The following is a 9,651-nucleotide window of genomic DNA, read 5'->3' as shown; positions in this document are numbered from 1 at the left end:
CAAAAGGTAAATTTTGAAGCATGTTAAATCTGTCATTTGTAGTGAATCTGATAAATGTAATTGGACTTCATGCTATAATGTGTTATGGAAAAGTCAGAATTGCATTGTGAATATGTTAAGTAGAAATTCTGCAGAATTCAGCCTTGGATGAATGTTGCATATGTAATTAAAGGTGAACATGATGAGAGAAATAGGTATTTTATATGGTGAGTGTGTATTGGAATGATTATGATTTGTTAAGTGAGCCAATTAAAGTTTGGAGAACTTGGATTGATGAAAGGAATCACTCTTTTGCAGGAAAGCAATCAAGCAGAGATGGAATTCTGAGATGTCCCCTCTGGAACAATCACTCTCGCTGACGAGAGTGATAACGCAGAAACTGACTGGGAAACACAGCTCTCTGGAACAATCACTCTCGCTGATGAGAGTGATAACGCAGAGGCAGATGAGAAAAACACACTCTCTGGATCACTTCCTTTCCTTGTCAAGAGTGATCACGCGCAGGTAAGTATAGAATATTTCATAGCGCGTTACTCCTTTTACTGATAAAAGTACCTACGCTCAAGCAATAAGCTTGCGCGTTATCACTTTGCCCAGCAATAGTGATAACGCGCATTGCATTCAAAATTTTCAAGTTCTCTGGAACATTCACTCTGTTCGACAAGAGTGACAACGCAGAAATTTTTTTAAAAGGGAACGTTCACTTCTCACTTAAAAAGTGGGCACATGCACACGCGTGACCCCAAATTCCATATAAAGGAACCACGCTCACATCCATTTAAACCTAAATCCCATTTCCCTCTGAATTTCTCTGACTTTCAATCTTTCGTGAAGCAACCAGCAAGCAATTTCTCCCTCTTTTTCATTGTCATTCACATTTTTGAAGCTCCAGGTACGCTCTCTGCATTCTCTGAAATTGTATTTAGGGTTTTTCTTTGCTGCAACTCTGGAAAAATGTCAAAAAATGGAAAAAGGGAAATATCTTGAGCGTAATTGATATAAGGAACTTTAAATACTGTGAATAGGTTTTCAAAGTCATTCAATCTCCTCTGTTAATATATTCACATCTGCATTATGCGGAAAAAATCTGAAAATGACTTTGAAAGAAATAGAAATATTCCAGTTGCCATCAACGAAAATACTCCTTGCATGCAATATTTGAATGTTGATGTCTGAACTGAGTTGTATGGAATGAGTTACTGCTGTATATTGCACTGCATGATTGTACAGATACCATATTGATAAGTCCTGCATTAAGCTGATCTTTAGTCTTTGATGATAATGAATGAGTGCACTGTCCTAATTGTATGTGATTCAAAGAAATAATAGGCAATATTCTGGATGAATTTCACTGTCAGAAGAAAATTTCTTTTAGGAATCATTAGTAGTTGAAATTTGGTTGAAAATTGTGATTCTTTTTCTGCATTCTTGGTGAAATTGTGAACTTTGAGGGAACAAATTATGAAGGCCAGTTTAAAATCCTCTGAATATGGTTTGATTAATTTTGTACCTAAGTTCTGGTGTATCTGAAAAGTTAAGAGAGCATGTAAAAAAAAATATATATATATGCTGATGACCTACAATAGCATCTCTGTGTTAACCTGATGTGCTTTGAGAGTGTGCACTCTAAACTACAAATTTAAAGGTTTAACCAATTTTGACTGTGATTGCTTAGTAATTTGCAATAGTGCTTGTGTATTGATATGATTACATTCTCATGACAGCAACTAATTGTAAATAGATACATACTGCAAGTTGGAATTCTGCACATGGAATTGATTGAAATTATCTAGTAAAGAGATGTATATTGTCACAATTCTGTGTCTTGAATTTTAAACTGTCAAATTACTTGCTTGTTTTTGCAGTCACTTCAAAATGGTTAGAACTTCTTTGAATACACCAGTTGGACCTTCTAAGAAGACCAAAGCTGGATCTGCCAGCAACACTCCAAGAAGGAGATCTATCAGGAATCTGCAAGCTGGAACAGCCAGGAATTATTCAACCCCTAAAAGAGCAAGAACTGATGGTGTCTCACCTTCCTCACCCATTGAAATTGCTGACCCTCCTCAGCCAAGTGTAACCACACCTGCAACCTCTTCACCACCTCAGCCGACCAGAAGAAATGCTCCTTCTACCTCTACCTATACTGATCATGATCCAAGGTTCAGGAGTATAGCTCACGAAAATTATTTCAAGGCAAATATTCTGAGGAGGAAGATTGTCCCAGATAGAGCCTTTGAAATTGCTGAAGGTAACTACCCTGAGTACTCAGAAGAAATTCAGAAAAGGGGATGGGACAACTTTTTCTCTTTGGCTGACAAAGGTTGGAGAGAAATTACACAGGTGTTTTATGCAAATGCAATGCGGTTCAAGGGAGACCAAATTCCCAAATTTCACACAATGGTCAAGGGTATGAGGGTGGATTTCACTGCTGCCAACATCAATCGAGTGTTGGAAATTTACACTGAAAGACAACCTGGGCAGATGGACTTCACTGACTTTAAGAATAGTCAAGACAAGGATTATATTGAAATCCTGCACAGAATTGGAAGGCCAGGCACAACTTGGCAGCTGAACCTCGCCCAGAAACCCAAGTGCATTACCACTAAGAACCTACTACCATTTGCTAAAGTCTGGAGTACCTTTCTATTGAATTCTTTCATGCCAGTCAAGCATAGTTCAACCCTGGCAGTAAAGAGGGCTGAATTATTGTTTGCTATTGTTAATGATATGTACATTGATGCAGGGGAAGTAATTAGTGAATGTATCTTAAATATTCTGAAAACAAAAAGAGATTCACTAGCCTTTCCCTCATTAATCACTTTACTTTGTGAGGATGCAGGGGTTGAAGTTGGAGACTACCAAGAGAAAATCAGATCTGTTCCCCCTATCTCTGTCTCAATGGTAAAGGAAATCTATGCCACCACCTCCTGCACTTCAGCTGCACCTATCCCTACTCAGTTCAGAAAGGAGAAACCAATGAAGATGAAGGACATCCTACATCTTTTGGTTGAAAGGCAAAATCAATTGGCTGAACGACAAACTGAGCTCCACAACAGTTTGAAGGCAGGAACCATGCTAGTGGAATGTGTGTTGATGAATCTTGGTCAGAAGATGGGAATGACCAAAGATGAACTTTATCACACACCAGACTTGGCTGAGAATGCTCAATGTCTACGCTCATCAGTTTTTAAAGACTTGCCAATATACAAGACTCATTTTCCACAGCCAACTGAAGAAGTGGTGGAGGAAGAAGAAGATGAGGAGGATGAGGAAGAAGATGAAGATGAAATTTCTGCTGAGGAGGATGCTCAAGATGACTAGCTTAGGATTTTTATTTTCTTTTCTGTTAATTCGAATTTTCTCTTGATGGTTTTGTAATTAAGTTTCAAACTTTTTGGTTTCATTTTAGAATTTGGGTTTGTAATTTGCACACTTGGTATATTTTGGTTTCATGCTAATTCTGAACAATTATGTTTTGAACACACATTAATTCTGCAGAATTCAATCCCTTTTTCACTTGCTAATTAACGAAATTTTTGGTGTTTTGTGCAGAAAATGTCACACTCACACAACACTCACACACATTGGCTGATGACACCTGCACAAGCTGCCATGAAAGGGGGGTTATTCCTTACCTCTTGATTCATGTGTTAGCTACACAATACACTAAAGATTTACTGATAATAGTCTAGGTTATGAGCTGTTTTCTGCAAATTAACTGCAAGATGAGTGACAATTTTGTGAATTCTGTGTGAATTTTTTTAGTTGTTTTTCCCCATTCTCAAAATGAGATCACACTTGTATTTTCAAAAATGAGGCAGTTGCCACTAGGTGCATAAATTTCTGAAAAGTGTATTGTGTTTTCATTAATCCACATGATCACTTATAAATACCTAGTGAGATTTGAGCTGTCTAATTCTTTTCTTGTGTGATTAATCATATTTGGCTGTATTCTCTAGAACTTGCCCTTGTTCTTAATTGAATATGCATGCTACAGTTTTCACCCACATGATAGAGGCCATGTTTGATTATACCTAGTCAGCCTAAAAGCCTCCCTTTATGATTGAATGTCTTAGTTCACCCTTTTGAGCTTAATATCCCTTTTCTTGAAATTACCTCATTATAAAGCCTTGCCTGAAAAACCAATTTTTACCATTCAAAAGATCAAAGGCATAATGAGTTTAATCAAGAATGAGTTTTAAAACTAAGTTTGGGGTGGCATTCAGATTTTAATTGCTTGAGGACAAGCAATGTTCTAAGTTTGGGGTGTGAAATAGGGAAATAGCATGCTATCTAAGTTGGAGTTCAACAAACCAGAAAGAAAGAAGAAAAGTGCTGCAGTAAAATGAAAAATATATGAAGCAAAGCTGTGAAAAGAACAAAAATGTGAGTTCAAAAGAAAAGAAGTGCAGCAAAGTGCTGCAGAAAAGAAGATAGTGACTGAAAGTAAGAAAAGAAGAAAAGAGATGAAAATTCTGCTGCAAGAAAAATTCTGTTTGCTACATAAGTGAGAGAATTAAGGAGGAATAATGTAGATCCAGGCTAGTTTTAAAACAAATCACTCAAAATGCCTCTGATCTTTTGAAACTGCATGTATTGTTTTCCATTTTCTTTGATACCTACCTTAACCTTAGCCTTGTTATAACCTGAAAAAGTCCTCTAGATGTGTGATTAATTGTACTAAGCAGAGGAGATGGAGAAATTGGGCAAGCATATGGTAGAGTGCAGTGAAATTGATGATTTAGAGTGAAAACAGCACCTAAACACTGTTGAGTGATGAGAGAAACACTTCCAAGTAAGCTGTGATCATGTTGATTAATTGTACTCACATGAATTTTGATGAAATATATGAACTTAGGTAGCAATTTTTACTCAATGATGATTATGCAGTAGAAATATCATGATGAGTATTTGGATGAACAACTTGATTGAAAATTTTGCAGAAAACACAGAATTAGAAATTAGAAAAATCTGAAATAAGCAGTTTATGAACTGAATTTGAAAATGGAGGAACTTACCCTTGGTTTAGTTTGATTTGCTTGAGGACAAACAAAAATTCAAGTTTGGGGTGGTGATGAATCCATATTTTTACTGATATTTTAGCATAATTCTAGCTCATTTAATAAGAAAAATATATGAAGAAAGCAGAAAAACTCAGAAAAAGAGAATGATTGAAAGTTTTAATTCAATTTGTAGTTATTTTCGCATTTGTAGAATTTATACTTAGTTCTTAAGGAATTTATCTTGTTTTGAAGGAATAAGCTGAGCAAAAGTCATGGAAATGGAGAATCAATGGGAAGGAAGAGGAAGAATGGCAATGCTGGACTCCAAAATACAAGAATTATGGGTTGCAGCCTGGGCGTGATCACTATTGTTAGTGAAAGTGAGCGTTGCCAGTGTGCGTTATCACTTTCGCCAACGAAAGTGAACGTTCCAGAGAGACTTCATTCCTGATGAGCTGTGCGTTGTCACTTTCGCCAACGAAAGTGAGCGTTCCAGAGGCACTTGTATCAGGACAGCTTGCGCGTGGTTACTATTACTCACGAAAGTGATCACGCGCAGCCCTTGACCTCCTGCGTTGCCACTATTATGAACAAAAGTGAATGTTCCAGAGAAGCCTTCAACTCTGCAAGTTGCGCGTGGTTACTCTTGCTCTTGAAAGTGAACACGCACACTACATAAAGCTTCTGCGTGGTTACTCTTGTGAAGAAAAGTGACAACGCGCAGAACTGGGTTTCTATAAATACCTGATTGAAGCGCGAAACTGGGATCTTTTTGCTCATTTTCTGTTTTGTTAGTTAGAGTCTCGTTGAGAGAGAGTGGAGAGAAGATTGGGGTCGAAGCTTGAAGCTCCAAGAAGAGGGATCGGATTGGAGCTCGTGGCCATGGCTGCTCTGCATTCTTCTTCATCTTCTTTCTCTGTTTTTGTTGCAATGTGTGCTTAATTTCCCATAGTTAGGGGTTTATGGAACTCGAATTGATGTATTGATTCGACTTTATCTTCTGAACTTTAAGTTCTTGGATTAATTGAGTTATTAATTCTGCTTTTCATGCAATCTCTGAATGGAAATTCATTTGATTAATCAAGAGGAATCTTTACCAATGGGAATTGGATTGTTTGCTCCGATCTGAATTGGCAACCAGAGTTTAGGGATTTCTTAGGGATAAGGAGACCTAATTCTGCAATCTTATAGTTCTAATTCTTAATGCAACCTGAAATTGAATCTCACCTAAGGGATTAGGGAGGTCTAGTGGATTGTTAGGGTCAATGAGTTAAGGAATTAACCTTTGGCTAGATATATGTGAAACTGATTGTCAATTATTCAATTTCTTGAATGTTCAGAGGATTTAATTGGATTGATATTGATATTCTTGTGAAGTAAATTCCTAACTATCCTTCATTGCTATTTCATTTCATCACAAATCTTATACTCTGTTTCTCTGCAAGTTCTTTGCTTTAATTGCTTTGGTTTATTGCTGTTATATGTTACAAATCTCCTTCAAAAATTCGTATGGCTCAAATGGTTATAATTCTGTGAAGTGGTACTTGAAACCTAAATTCCCTGTGGAGACGATATTCTGATCTTAAATTTACTCATCACTTGCTGCAATCCTAGTGCACTTGCTAGTGTTAGATTGCAAACAACACTCAGCCACATTTTAAACGGTAAATTAAACATAATGAGATAGGGTAGAGTCCCCCTTACCTCAATTGAAGACCCACACACCAAAACAACAAGGTGAGCACTCTCCCACATGAACTTTGACCTAAATACGTTGAAGAACCCAAGGAGAACCAAGAAAATAGAGGATGGCAATGAGAAACCAAAACCCTAACCATTAAAACTCACTTCCAAGCATTCCCAACACGAATCCAACCTTCAATCTAGCTCACGAACGACTTTGGAGGCAATTTAATCAGTGAAATAGGGTTTAGGAGTGAGAGAATCAAAGAAATCTCGAAGGGAAAGTGAGAAATAAAACTTTCCCAAACCCTAACCCCTTTAAATCCTTTTCTGGTTGTGACACCATCGCTATAGCAAGATCTTCTCAAAACTGTAGAGTGAACTGATATGAATGGTGTCACATAGCTGTAGAAAATTATAGAGATGCAGATTGGGATCATCTAAAACATTTCTAAAGAACTGATCTTGTTGTATCAATTTTATCAATACAGGTTTGATCTCAAAATTGTTGGCTTGAATTGTTGGGCTAACAATACTCGAATTGTAACCTTGCATAATTGGAATGACATAATCTCCCAAAGTCCTTATCCTATTATTTTCAGCTATATTGTTCTCTTTTAGTAGTGTTTGGGTCACACTTGGTTCTTCAAAAGTGGATGTTATCTTCTGCACTTTCCTTTGCAACTTCCTTACCTTTGTTTCACTTTTCAATTTCCTAAGAGCCTTGTTTATATCTAGATCAAACAATAAAGTAGCTTTATTTTTACTTTTTCCTTGTATACAAAAAGAAAGTAAACAAAATATAAATGAAGCTAGAAAATTATCAAGAAGTAAAAATGAATTATGCAAAAAAATTATTGCAGAAAATTACAACTAAACGCAAAAACAAATTATGCAGAGAAGTTAGAAAGTTATGCATAAAAATGCAAAATAAAATCATGTAGAATTCAACAGAAAATGATGCAAAAATTATGCAAAAAACTACAAAACAAAACATGCAGAAAACATAGAAAATTATGCAGAATGAAATCTACAATTATACAGAAAAATGAAAAACAAAATTATGCAGAAAGTAACAGAAGATACTGCAGAAAACTAAACACAATGCAGAAAAAAAAATATGCAAAACAATTAGACAATTTGCAAAAGAATTAGAAAGCAAAACAACAAAATTAGTTCTTTTTTTTAGCATGAGTAACTAAGTTCATAGCTAGGGCTATGGAAACTATTATTCCCGAATTTATGAGATTTTAATGTTTGAATCTAAATTTGATTTTCGTTCTGTGATTAGATTTTACCCTATTGCACTTCTCTCTTAATCCTAATTAATTATATCGTTAGGCGACGGTACCTCGGTTAATTAATAGATCTATAGGGTAAAACAAGACAAAGGATTAGGTGGACCAAACTAATCTTTCTCTTATAATCCTTATTAAATTAACAAGTTCATAGGTTCTTTAAGCTTTCTTAAATTGATGCCTTGCATGATCATTGTGGATGTTAATTTAAAAAAAAGAATATTAATATTGCATAACAGTATTCGTATGAATGATTGATAATCACAAAGAAATCAGATTTAGAGTTAAATAGGAAAATAATATAAAGGATTGAATGAGAAAACTCATATGCCCTAGGTTCCTCTTCGATAAGTTTAACCAAGACGTGCATTGTATTCTTTACTTTTAGTTTTATAATTGATTTTATAAATTCTTGTTTTGATTAATCTCATATATTTTAAGCTCAAACAATTGAATTAGGAAATTCTTAGTAATTGGAAGACAATCCTTGTGGGATGATATTTCAAGAACTTAATTTAAGAACCCTTTATTACTTCTCAATGGGTTCACTTGCCCCCCGAACAAGTTTTTGGTGCCATTGTCGGGGATTGCTTTTTTAATATTAAGAAAATCTCAAATTTAATTAATTTGAGCAATTTGTGTTTTGCTTTATTTTAATTCTATTTTGTTTATTGTTAAATTTTATTTTATTTTTTATAATTTTAATTTTTTATTTTATTTTATTTTATTTATTTTAAAATTTCTTTTGATGTATGCTCACTTGTTCTAAGTGCTCTACAGCTTGCTTATTTGATTCAGAGATTGAGAGAACAACATGTAGACAAAGAAAAAAAGCGACAGAGCAAAGAATGGCAGAGGGAAGAAGATCAATTCAAGATTACATGACACCAATGCTAGAGGCACCCCTAGAAGCATCGCGACCCCTAATGTGGAGGCCAACAATTTTGAACTTAAACCAGCACTCATAACCATGGTCCAAAACTCCATACAGTTTGGAGGCATGCCTAATGAAGACCCAAATCTCCATCTAACAAAGTTCCTCCGAGTAATGGATATCATCAAATACAATGAAGTCTTTAACGATGCTATTCGACTACGCCTTTTCCCCTTTTCAGTATCTGAAAAGGTGAATGCATAGTTTTCCTCACTCCTAGCCAATTCTATCACAACTTGGGAGGATCTCACTCAACAATTCTTGGGAAATTACTTTCCCCCATCAAGGTCCTATAAGTTTATGACAGAGATATGTTACTTCCAACAATATGAAGGAGAATCCTTATTCGAGGCATGGGAGTGGTTTGGAGAGCTTTTAAGGAAATGTCTTCATCATGATTTCTCGACATGGAGACAAGTGCAAATCTTTTACAGTGGCCTATCAATCACCACCAGGGTTATATTGATACTGCAGTAGAAGGGTCCCTCAAAAGAAAAGATCCAAATGATGCATACAAGCTAATAGATGAGATGACATATTCTAGTTTTAAGTGACACACTGCTGACTCTTATGGCATCAAGAGGAAAGAGACCGCCCGGGTCTACCAAACAGAGAGCAGTATCCCACTAATTAACCAAATGGCAGCCCTTACAAAGCAACTAGAATCTTTAATGAAGGCTCAAGACCAACCTGTAAAAGCTCATGCAAGTCCAGAATTTAAGCAAAAAGA

The 9,651-nt window shown here is 35.8% G+C and overlaps 1 non-coding gene across 1 annotated transcript; it reads right to left on the bottom strand.

Annotated features, from left to right (window-relative positions):
• Positions 1–9,215: 9,215 nt before the first annotated feature.
• LOC113868297 lies at positions 9,216–9,322 on the bottom strand. Its single transcript, XR_003505318.1, has one exon. It is a non-coding gene; the product is annotated as a small nucleolar RNA R71 (small nucleolar RNA).
• Between the last annotated feature and the right edge of the window lie 329 nt (positions 9,323–9,651).

This window comes from Abrus precatorius, unplaced genomic scaffold, assembly GCF_003935025.1.
Source record: "Abrus precatorius isolate BTA unplaced genomic scaffold, Abrus_2018 Scaffold5, whole genome shotgun sequence".
NCBI classification, from domain to species: domain Eukaryota; kingdom Viridiplantae; phylum Streptophyta; class Magnoliopsida; order Fabales; family Fabaceae; genus Abrus; species Abrus precatorius.
Note: the sequence above shows the minus strand (reverse complement) of the source record. Positions and strands in the feature narration are given on the sequence as shown.